This window comes from Sciurus carolinensis, assembly GCF_902686445.1.
Source record: "Sciurus carolinensis chromosome 14 unlocalized genomic scaffold, mSciCar1.2 scaffold_126_arrow_ctg1, whole genome shotgun sequence".
NCBI classification, from domain to species: domain Eukaryota; kingdom Metazoa; phylum Chordata; class Mammalia; order Rodentia; family Sciuridae; genus Sciurus; species Sciurus carolinensis.
This window is the reverse complement of record NW_025920111.1, coordinates 1,001,123-1,014,209: the sequence shown is the minus strand read 5'-3', so window position 1 is coordinate 1,014,209 and position 13,087 is coordinate 1,001,123. Positions and strand designations below refer to the sequence as shown.

At 35.7% G+C, this 13,087-nt stretch overlaps 1 pseudogene; it reads left to right on the top strand.

Annotated features, from left to right (window-relative positions):
• Positions 1–12,414, top strand: part of LOC124973346 (5'-AMP-activated protein kinase subunit beta-2-like) — a 47,040-nt pseudogene extending 34,626 nt beyond the window's left edge.
• The last annotated feature ends 673 nt before the right edge of the window (positions 12,415–13,087 follow it).

The window sequence follows — 13,087 nt, the reverse complement described above, 5'->3', positions numbered from 1 at the left end:
ATATTTTATGCTTTGTTTTTTAAATTAAAGTTATTTTAACATACAAAATAAAATTGTATACATTTATGCAATAAAGCTTTGATTCATGTTTACATTGTATTGTGTTTATAACAGAGTAACCATCTAACTCTTCAAACATTGACATTTTACTTAATTTTAATGGTTCTTTTTAGTTCTATGTGACAGTAGAAAACATTTTCATGACCCCATAGAAACATTCGATATATCCTATTCTAATTAAAATAACAATGTCTTTTGGGTGGGCACGATGGTGGAACTCACTTAGGTATTTTTATATGTATAAATAGGAAAACTATGTTAGATTTATTCTACTGTTTCCTATTCTTCTTCCCCTTCTCTTCTTTTTTTCGCCATTGTTTAATCTTATGCATGGAGTCATTCTTTTTTTTTTTTTTTTTTTTTGGTTGAATAAAAATGCATTGTGTATATATGCCCCAATTTCTTTATCTATTCATTTGTTGAAGAGCACTTAGGTTGGTTTCATAACCTAGATATTTTAAATTGTGCTGCTATAAATACTAATTTAACACTGTCACTCTATTATGCTGATTTTAATGTCTTTTGGGTGAATATTGAGTGATTTCACTGGGTTAAATGGTGGATTCATTCCTTGAAGAATATCCATATAGATTTCCAGAGGGGTAGTAGCAATGTGAAGTACCACCAACAATGTGTAAGAATTCTGTTTTCCCCACATTCTCAGGAACATGCATTAATTTTATTGTTGATACATGCCATACTGACTGGACTGAGATGGAATCTCAGATCAGTTTTAAATTGTATTTCTGTAATATTTAGAGATGTTGCACTTGTGTTCAAATATTTGTTGATCATTTCTATTTGCTTTTTGAGAATGGTCTGTTAAATTCCTTTGCCCCTTTATTGATGTTTTTCTTTCTTTTTTTTATCTCTTGCATATGAGTATTAAGCTATTTGAATCCTAGAAATTGACAACATATGCATGTAGGAAAGTTCTTCTCCCATTCTGTAGGTTCTGTCTATTTTTCTTTTGCTGTGAAAGTATTGAGTTTGATCCCACCCAATTTAATATTATTATTATTTTCTTTTAATTTTAGGGTCTTGTTCACGAAATCATTTCCTGTACCAATGTGTTGGAATTCTGGGTCTTTCTGCTTTACTTGAAGGTGCTGCGTTTCTGGTAAGATTTCTAGGTCTTTGATCTATTTAGTGTTGACTTTTGTGGAGGGTTAAAAATAAGAATTACCTTTCATTCTATTACATATGGGTTTCCAGTTTTCCCAGCACTGTTTTTTGCAAATGCTATCTTTTCTCCACTGCTTACTTTTAACAACTTTGTTTAATATGAGTTTAGTATATTGATGTGAAGTTTATCACTGTGTCTTTGATTCTGTTCCATTTGCTTTTGTGTCTATTGTGTTACATATATGTATGTGTATTTAAATAAAAAAAATATATATTTTTTTATTTAATAGTCAGCTGTCTTTGCTGGTTTTCATTGTAGAGATACTTCACCTCTTTAATTTGATTCTGAAGTAGTTTTTTTTTTTTTTTTTTGAGGCTAATGTGAATGGGATAGATTTCCCTATTTCTATTTTAGCTGATTCTTTGTTGATGTACAGAATTTCAATTGAGTTATGGGTATTAATTTTGTATCCCACTACTTTGCTGGAAATCTTCATGAGTTCTAGGAAGTTACCAGTTGAGTTTTGGGGATTTCTACATATAAAATCATGATGTCTGCAATATAAATTATTTGAAATCTTTTTTTCTATTCATATCACTTTAAATTCTATCTTTTGCTTAATTGTTTTAGCCAGAGTTTCAAGGAGTTTGCTAAATAAAATTGGTAAATAAGGACATCCTTGTCTTCTTTCTGCTTTTAGTGGGAATGATTTAATATTCTTTATGTAGAATAATGTCAGCCATGGTTTTGTCATATACAGTACTTAAAACCTTGAGAGAAATCCCATCTATCCCTGGTTTTTCCAAAGTTCTAAGGATGAGTGGATAATGTATTTTGTCAAATGAATTTACTGCATCTACTGAGTTGATCATGTACTTCTTGTCTTTAAGTCTATTAATATTATGGGTTAGATTTGATGATTTCCATTTGTTGATCTAACATACATCCCTGAGCTGACCCTGGTAAACTGTCATTTTAACATGTTTTTCTTTACAATTTGCCAGTATTTTATTAAGAATTTTTTGCATCTATATTCTTCAAGAAAATCAATGTGAAGTTTTTATTCTTTGATGTGACTTTGTCTCATTTTGGTACCAAGCTACAGGTTTCATAGAATTAGTTTGAAAGCATGACTTAGTTTTCTATTTTGTGGAAAAAATTGAGGACCTTTGATGTTAGTTCTTCTTTAAAATCTTGGTAGATCTTGAATGAGAATCCATCCAGTCCTAGACTTTTAATTTTGGTATGTTTTTCATGGCTTCCACAATTTGATCTCTTCAAATTTTCTATATCCTTCTGAATCAGTGATTTTAGGTCATATGTATCTAGGAATATTCTAATATATTAAAGTACAAAAAGAGAAGTTAATTTCTGATTCTCCTCTATATTTCAGTAGGACTTGTGGTGTTATTTTCATCATGGATTTTTAAAATTTTCATTTTCCTCTCTTTCCTATACTCAGCTGGGTTAAAACTTTATCAAGTTTATTTAATGTTTCAAAGAACCAACTTCTTTCATTAATTTTTGAATTGTTTTTATAATGTCAAATTCATTAAGTTGGAGTCTGATTTAATTTCCTGTGATCTATTGATATTGTTACTGATTTGTTCTTCTTTGTTTAAGGCCTTGAGATGTAATGATAGTTCATTTATTTGGTGTCTTCCTGTTATTTAATGAATGGGCTCAATAATATGAACTTTCTTCTTACAGTCTCCTTCATAGTGGCCCTAAAGTTTTGATATGTTGTGCCACTATTCTCATTTACTACTAAGTATTTTTTAATTTCATCTCTGATTCACACTGGTATCCATTCATCATTCAATAAAATTATTTAATATGATTTATCTCCTGGTGCTTTTGTATTTTCTACTTTAGTTTTCTCATTGATGTCTACTTTAATTCCATTATGATGAAATAGTATGCAGAGGTTTTCCTTCATTTTTATTTTTTTATTTGCAATGAGATACTTTTTGGCCTAGAATAGGGTATATATTGCAAAGTGTTCCAAGTGCTGTTGAGGAAGGTGTATTCAGTCATTAATGGATGAAATATTCTATATATGTCTCGTAAGTGTATTTTTTCATTCTGTAGCATGTTTAGTTTTTATTTAGATTAGCTAATTTTGAGAGGGGTGTGTGTTAAGGTTATCTAGTAGTATTGTGTTTTTGTCTATTTGACTCTTGATGTTGAGGAGAGTTTGTTTGATATATGTAGCTGCTCTTAGTAGAGCATAAATATCAATCACTGTTATTCTTGCATAATTCCCTTAAGGAGAATAAAAGGACCTTACGTGTATCTTCTGATTAACTATGCTTTGAAGTCCAATTTATCTGATATGAGAATAGAAATTGTCCCTTATATATGAAGACAACATGAATAATATATTTTCCCCAAATTTTGCCTTCATTCTGTGTTTGTCTTTTTTTATGTCTACGTCTATTGAAGTCAACATATATTTGGGTCTTGTTTTCTGATTCAACCTGCAAACCTATGTCATTTTTAGATGAAGTGAGACAATTTTATTTACAGTGTTTTTTTATTGAAATATGTTTTCTAGTTTCCTGACATTTTGGGTTATTTCCAGTTTTAACTTGATTCTCCTATGAGTTTTTAACTTGTTTCTCCTTTGATTATTCTTCTAGTGTTGTTTCTGCTTTGCTAGTTTTTATTTTTCTCCATATATTCTTGAAATATTTTATTGCATATCTTTCATGGTGTCAAATTTAAGTTATAATTTATTTTAACCTTTGTTTTTCATGAATTTTTTTTATTTCTTCAAGTCAAAGCCTTAATTTTGCTTTATATAGTATTTTTCTTTGACATGTACTTTCTTCAGTGTTTGGTACATGTTATTCTAAAACCTCCTACCTTTTAGGGTCTGAGTTAAAATATTAGCTGATTAAAATATTGCATTATTTTTTCTTAAAAAGAGACCAGCCTTTTAATCTTGCTGCTTTAAGATTCTTTTATCTGTATATTAGACACTTTCAAAATGACGGGTCTTCAAATGAGTTTCTTGCAATATTGTATATCTGGAGTCCTGCATATTTTATGCATTTGATTTTCCATTTTGTTTTTAAGACTTGGGAAATTTCCTGATGCTATTTTACTGTTAATATTGTGCATCATTTAGTTTATATTTCAGAACCTTCATCTTGAAATTTCTATTCATAGTCCCTTAAAATTATTTAACTGTAGTCGTCTTTTTCTTTAAGATTATATAGTTTGTCTTCAAGTCCTCAAAAATCTATCTTCTTGTGGTCTCATCTGTTGGTGATGCTTTCCATTGGATTTTTAATTTGATTTATGAATACTTTCATGTTCAGAATTTCCAAGTAATTCTTCCAAAAGATCTATATTTCCTTATTGAATTTACCTTTCACCTTGTATTTTCTCTCTGCTTTGATTTATTTTGTCATTTTTTACCTCATAGATCAGTTAAACAGTACACTTTCTATATATCACCTCTGACATTTCCTCCATTGTTGTGTCAATGGAATTTGTTGTTGAGGTATTCTATGTTGTTTGGTATGGTTTGTTCCATTCATTTCTCATATTGTTTGAATATTCACCCAACTCTCTGGATGGATATAAAGCAGTAGATTTTCTATCTTATGAGTTTATAGTGTCCCTCTATGTTATAAGCACTTTAAAATATGGGGACAAAGGTAAATGATAACAAAAATCTTTGCTAACAATATATAGCAGTACATTAGGTACTTCATTTCTATTGTGACATATACAGTGTCACTTGGTATAATATGCAGATATAGAAGTATAAGCAATTTCTTTCAGTAATCATAAATTATGCCTGGCACAAATTCAAACCATAGGTGTTGTTTATGATTTCTGCTATATTAATTAATGCTATGTAATTGGTGGTAGGGGAGGACATTACATACATCAAGTAACAATAAGAGATGTTAAGGACAGAATTCAGTATGAGGAGAGCCGGGATAGAAAGGTAGAAAATGTTTGTGATTTTAAAGGGTAAATAGGGCAGATGCAGTGGTAACATAGGTTGTGTTAAGGAGGAAGAGGGAAAAAATAGAAGAAAGAATATAAAGCAGAGTGAGGATAGAATTCGGTTGTTCACAATGGAGTAGGGAAGGGGAGAAAAGGGAAATATAGAATACAGTACTGGAAAAAAGAATACAGAACAAAATCAAGCTATGCTAATCAAAACCTTGATGTTCGAAAAACTGAACATAAAAAACAATCAATAGATGCAGAAAAAGCATTTGATAAAATACAGCATCCCTTCATGCTCAAAACACTAGAAAAAATTGGGGTAGTGGGAACATTCCTTAACATTATAAAGGCAATCTACGCTAAGCCCATGGCTAATATCATTCTAAATGGTGAAAAACTGAAAGCATTCCCCCTAAAAACTGGAACAAGGCAGGGATGCCCTCTTTCACCGCTTCTATTCAACATTGTCCTTGAGACTCTAGCCAGAGCAATCAGACAAACCAAAGAAATTAAAGGGATACGAATAGGAAAAGAAGAACTCAAACTATCCCTGTTCGCTGATGACATGATTATATATTTAGAGGAACCTGGAAATTCCACCAGAAAACTTTTAGAACTCATAAGTGAATTCAGTAAAGTAGCAGGTTACAAGATCAATGCTCATAAATCCAATGCATTTTTATACATAAGTGATGAATCTTCAGAAAGAGAAATTAGGAAAACTACCCCATTCACAATAGCCTCAAAAAAATAAAATACTTGGGAATCAATCTTACAAAAGAGGTGAAAGACCTCTACAATGAGAACTACAGAACACTAAAGAAAGAAATTAAAGAAAACCATAGAAAATGGAAAGATCCCCCATGTTCCTGGATAGGCAGAATTAATATTGTCCAAATGGCTATACTACCTAAAGTGCTATACAGATTCAATGCAATTCCAATTAAAATCCCAATGATGTACCTTGCAGAAATAGAGCAAGCAATTATGAAATTCATCTGGAAGAATAAAAAATATAGAATAGCTAAAACAATCCTCAGTAGCAAGAGCGAAGCAGGGGGTATTGCAATACCAGATCCTCAACTCTACTACAAAGCAATAGTAACAAAAATGGCATGGTATTGGTACCAAAATAGACAGGTAGATCAATGGTACAGAATAGAGGACATGGACACAAATCCAAATAAATACAATTTTCTCATACTAGACAAAGGTTCCAAAAATATGCAATGGAGGAAAGATAGCCTCTTCAACAAATGGTGCTGGGAAAAATGGAAAACCATATGCAATAGAATGAAATTAAACCCCTATCTCTCACCCTACACAAAACTCAACTCAAAATGGATCAAGGACCTCGGAATCAGACCAGAGACCCTGCATCTTATGGAAGAAAAAGTAGGTCCAAATCTTCAACTTGTTGGCTTAGAATCAGACTTCCTTAACAGGACTCCCATAGCACAAGAAATAAAAGCAAGAATCAACAACTGGGAGAGATTCAAACTAAAAAGCTTTCTCTCAGCAAAGGAAACTATCAGAAATGTGAAGAGAGAGCCTACAGAGTGGGAGAATATCTTTGCCAACCATACCTCAGATAGAGCGCTAATTTCCAGAATCTATAAAGAACTCAAAAAACTACACGAAGAATACAAATATTCCAATCAACAAATGGTCTAAGGAAATGAACAGACACCTCACAGAAGAAGATGTACAAGTAATCAACAGATATATGAAGAAATGTTCAACATCCCTAGTAATAAGGGAAATGCAAATCAAAACTATCCTAAGATTTCATCTCACCCCAATTAGAATGGCGATTATCAAGAATACAAGCAACAATAGGTGTTGGCGAGGATGTGGTGAAAAAGGAATACTCATACATTGCTGGTGGGGTTGCAAATTAGTGCAGCCACTCTGGAAAGCAGTGTGGAGATTCCTCAGAAAGCTTGGAATGGAAACACCATTTGACCCAGCTATCCCACTCCTTGGCCTATACCCAAAGGACTTAAAATCAGCATACTACAGAGATACAGCCACATGAATGTTTATTGCTGCTCAATTCACCATAGCCAGATTGTGGAACCAACCTAGATGCCCTTCAGTTGATGAATGGATAAAGAAACTGTGGCATATTTATACAATGGAATATTACTCCGCAATGAAGAATGATAAAATTATGGCATTTGTAGGCAAATGGACAAAATTGGAGAATATCATGCTCAGTGAGATAAGCCAATCTCAAAAAACTAAAGGACGAATGATCTCGCTGATAAGCGGATGAGGACATATAATGGGGGGTGAGAGGGGTTAGCATTAGGTTTAGGGTTAGGTTAGGGTTAGGGATAAGGAGAGCGGTAAGAATGAAGGAAAGAAGGACTGTATAGAGGGAAAAGAGGGGTGGGAGGGGTGGGGGGAAGGGAAAAAAATAAACATCATTGCCCTATGTAACGTATGATTACACAAATGGTGTGCCTTGACTCTATGTACAAATAGAGAAACAACATGTATCCCATTTGTATACAAGTAAAAAAAATAAATAAATTTTAAAAAAAATCACCTTCAACAAAAAGACTAGAAATTAGGAAAGAAAAACAAATCTTTATATGTGTAGGTGTTCTTGTACAAATTAGTACAAATTGAAGTTTAAAAAAACACCCAAAACAACACAAATCATAAAAGAAAAAAAAATTTACAATCTGAATGAAAAGTTAAGAAATTATGGAGTCATTTTGACTATGTTTGACAAAGAGTGAGCATATGTGTTTGCTGTATGTTCCCAACTAATTTTGTTTCTTCCTAAGGTGTGAACTGAATTTGGGTATATGGGCATAACCTGTTGAGTTCTTCCTGTTTAGTGTTTTTTTCACCAAGATTACAGTGGGGTTCTAAGATTTCTAAACTTCCCTTCTTTTGAGATTGGTAAGGGGTGGAATGGTAAGAGTTGTCCATCCATTACCAGTGTGTTCTCCCCTTTGAGAGAAGTTCCCATATGTGGAATTCCTGGTTGCAAGGACTTAGTATTAGTGAGGTTATTGTTGCTTTAATTTGTGGTGAGTTGCTTGCATTGTTGAGACAATATTCATCTAAAGATTGGAAAATGTCAATCTGTGATAGACTGGAAAGGTCAGTTGGTAAAATAGTGGTCTGGTTGGGACAAGCTGTGGACCAGATAGCAATGTAGTTGTAGGTTGGCCTGGCAGGGATGTTGTCATCTGGCAAGCTGGACTAAGGACAAAACAGTGAAGTTGCATGTTTAGTTGGTCAAGTGGTAGGCAGGGTGTGAGGTTGAAGGGGTTGGCAGACAAGGTCCCTGGTTTCTAGGGGCCCAGAAACATTGTGATCACAGGAACCAGTTAGGTAAGGCAGGCCAGGCAGTGCCAGGAACAGGTGGGTAGTGCAGTGGGTTGATGCCAGTGACTCAGCAGGTGCCAAACTAGGTGGGTGAAAGGTAAAAGTGGGTTCTGTGGTCTTGAAAGTGCCAAGGAACAGTCAGGCAGGCAATCAGAGGGACAAGTTTTCTGACACCAATCATATCATCATTTTGATCCAATGTAGCTGGCCTCATGAGTTTCTTTGAGCCACAGGACTCACAGCATTGGAGAGAGTTGGCTTCTCTGTAACCTTCAATCTGGAGTATAGCAGTGCAAAAATGCTCTCATTTTCTTATTTTCCCTGTGTTTATTAAGCTCAGTTAAGTCTTTGCTAGGCTTAGATAGGTTTATGCAGGTCTAGTCATAATCTCCCTGATCTGGGTTTCCACTACCCATTGGGACAGCTGTAGTGTACTCTCAACATGACTCTTGGTTCAGTTCTCCACTGATGATTGGTAAACACAGGGTAACTTTTTTTAGACAAATTTAATGAGTTGAACAGTTGAACATTCTGTTTTCCATAATCATGAAAAACTAAACATCTTTAGAAATTAGGTAATGCAAAATAAAACCACATTATGTTCACAAATTAAGTAATATTTATAATCATGTGCAATAAAGGCATTCTCATAAAGAGAAAATGTAGTTCAAGCTGTTATTCTCCATGTTCAGAAACCGTACTTTTTACAACAAACATGTGCATACGGGAACACCAATCACAGAGAGTGAAATTACACTCTTAGATATTTGAGAACATAATAATATTTCTCCAAAGTTAAAATCCAGGGTCATTATTAAAAGGGATGTACGTTTAGAAAGAGAATTACTAAATTGTGAAAAATAATGCTTCAAGGAACCAGAAATATTTTCTGTTATATCCAGTTTCACAAATACTAAAAAATATCAAGAATAATTTATAAATATGTCACATGAATGTTGTGTTTCATATGAAAGCATATTTGAAAAATGCAGAATTTGAGAAAATACAAAAACATATAAGTACATCAAAGATCCAATTGCACATTCTACGTATAGATGGTAAAACTATCATTAAAAAGTTGACTATTTTCCCCAAGTCAATCTCTAATAATATCCCATCAAAATTTAAGAAGGGAACAAAGTAAAAAATCTAAAATACTCCTGGAAGATTATACATATGTATATAATTAGCCAGGAACTCTATGAAATGTAAAAGCAAAATTACCAGTTATCATTACCTGACAATGGTACATGTTATAAAATTATAGTATTGTGATAATCTATAGATCAAGATTCACAAAAGTGAAAATTACATAGGTAAATACATATGTAGAACATTGTTTTTATTGTTAAGTACAATAAAATCTATAATTTAATTTATCTATATAAAATCGATTACTTGAAGAAAATATTTATTGTGAATAAATAATATAATATAGCCTAACAGTAGATATTAGAACTAGCAGTCGAGAACACTGGTTGGGATTATGTGCAGAATGTGTGTAACACTGGAATTATATCTCAGCACTGCTCAACAGAATGCTGATATTAAGAGGGTTGATTATAAAAATATAGCAGAATATAAACTTTCTGACTTGATTCACTCATGAAAACACCAAATAAATATCTACTCCTGTTGTGAATCCCTTTTAAATTTATAAATTAATTAGAAACATATTAAAAAACTACCATCAGATCAGTTGGAAAAGTTGGGTTATACTATGACATTAGCATTTCTCAATGATCCTTATAACTGGGACAGGATGCTTAAATCCACTGTCACCCTGAGTAGAGGAAGATTGGGTAATAAATATAGCACCTTTACCCCTAAATCATTTGTAGCTTGAATTTTAATATAACTGGTACACACAGAGAAAAAGACTAGACATACATAAGTATCAAGATCAGAGAAAAAGAGTGTTTTTCTGTAAAAATGCAAGATCCATGGGCTTTATTCCATGGGACCAGGGAAGAAGAGGAGTTAAATCTCAAAGATTCCGCTTTTCCCTAAAAGACACTTGCCAGCATAATCTGTGAAATGATGTTGCTAATATTTGAGTTTCTACCTATCCAGCTCACTAGACCCCAAAACTCCTTTGGGGTGTATCCACCATAATTTTACTAAACTGGGACTTTCCAGAAACTTAAGCCATAAGCAGCTAGTTTTTTATTCAAGCCTCAGTATGTTTTAGATGTCAAGATGGCCACCAAAAGGCACTCGCAACCATTTTTGGAATTTGGTGCTCACCCGCTCCTCCTTCTACCTGCTCCACCACCCACATTCTCCTTCCCTGAGCAGTCCCAAACCCTGCCTGCCTCCATGCTCTCCATCTCCTCTTCCTGTCCTTCTCTGGCTGAAAACCCGCCCCCTCCTCCCGCGGATGCAGCTCCTTCCCATTCCTCCTCGGAGCCCTCCCACTTTCCCTCCCACTTCCTCCTTCAGAACGTCTCTCTGCCTAGTCTCCTCCCCTGTCAGCACTAACAGGCAACTTTATCAAACTCTCCCACTGCCTAACCCAGAGCTTTTTTATCCTCTCCAGGAAATAGCTAGTGCAAAAGGGTTATGTGAATCTAAGTTCCATTCTCGTTTAGGGCCTTTCTCTGCTGATTCCTCTACTTATATTAAGGAATTTGAGTATCTTTCCAAAACTTATAGTCTTAATATCCTTTCTTCCACTCCCAGTATCCAACAGGCAGCACAGGACCATGCTGACCAAGCCTATTTAAGCGACATAACTTTATTCACAGGAGCAGGAACTACCAGGAAGGCCAGCAGGACCACTATCACTGTGCTTGCATGGTCCAATACCTCATAGCAGGCATGGAAGCAGTCTCCAATAAGGCGGTAAACTTTGATAAACTGAGGGAAATTACCCAGAATCCAGATGAGAATCCAGCTATTTCTTAACAGCCTTACAGAGGCCCTTACTAGATATACTAAACTGGACTCTAAATCTCCCTCTGGTGCTACAGTGCTAGCAACCGATTTCATTTTTCAATGAGCCCCTAACATAAAAAAAAAAAAAAAAAAAAAAAAAAAAAAAAACAAGTGAGCTGAGGAGGGCCCTCAAACCCCTATCTGAGATCAGGTGAAAAATGGCCTTTAAATTCTGTAATGCCCAAAATCTCGGCCAAATTGGCCAGGCAAGTTTATTTACAGAAAAAGTGATGCTCCAATCCCAAGCCTTGGTACCTGCCCTGCGGCCTATGACTCCAGTGAGAGCTTCAAATGGGAGCCAGCAACCCCCTTTGCCAGGGGCCTGCCTCAAGTGCAGACATGAAGGTCACTGGGCTTGTCAATGTCCAAACCCACAGCCCCCCACCAGGCCATGTCCCACCTTCAAACAAGCAGGACACTGGAAGAGTGACGGCCCTATGACTGGTCCCTCCCCAGCACAGAGGTGAGGCCAGACAGGCAGTCCCTTCCCATGAGCTTTTGGGATTCGCAGAAGACTGAAGGAGCCCAGACTCAAGGAACCCTATACCTAGCCAGGCCCAGGGTAAAAGCTCCAGGTATTGGGTAAGTCCATAATTTTCCTTGTGGATATGGGGACCACCTATTCTGTCTTGCCTGCCCACTCTAATACTTTATTTCCTTCCCAGGTTTTGGTTATGGGAAATGATGGAAAAGCCTCCTTCCCAAGCAGAATAGCTAAATTTGCCTGTGCCATGGAGGGACATCCTTTTACACACTCACTCCTAGTTATTCCCTCCTGTCCAATCTCCTCCTAGGAAGAGATGTTCTACAACCCTAGGATCTACCCTACAGTTTCTTCCCAGGCACACTGCTAGTGCCCACCTTCTTTTACCTTTGTTTCATACATTTTCTAGTGCTCCCACACCACCTACCCAACCATTGCCCTGGAACTGGTGGACCCCCAAGTCTGGGACACTTCCAAGCAGTCATAGCCTCCCACCACAAGCCAGTTCTTATCCAACTGAGACCTCAAGCTAAGTTTCCCTAACATCCCCAGTTTCCAATTTCCCGTACTCACAGGGAAGGACTTAAATCCATTATAGACAAGTTGCTTACTCGCGGACTCCTTATCCCTACTGACTTCCCTGTAACACCCCCATACTGCCAGTATGTAAACCCTGAGGAACCTATCGCTTGGTCCAGGACCTCCATCTAATTAATGACTACTTGTGATTTGGAAAATAGCCCACTCCTGCAATATGTGGATGATTTCTTCCTATGCACCCCATCCTTCAAGGCCTCCCAAACTCACACTGCCCAGCTCCTTAATTTCCTGATATCTCCAGGTCATTAAGTCTCCAGCCAAAGCCCAGCTCACCACCCCTTCTGTATCATATTTGGGCATACTCCTCACTCCTACCTCTAAGAGGTAGAGTGAAACAGACAGAATCCAAGCCCTGTGTGACTTACAGCCACCAGAAACAGCAGATGACATTCTCTCCTTCCTGGGTTTAACTGGTTTTTTCAGACACTGGGTCCCTAATTTTACACTCCTTGCCAAACCCCTATATCAGGCAGCAAAGGAGACTCCACACAGGCCCCTTACCTCCCCCGAGATGACAGCTAACTTTTTTTACAAGCTCAGGGATGCTCTTATATCATTCC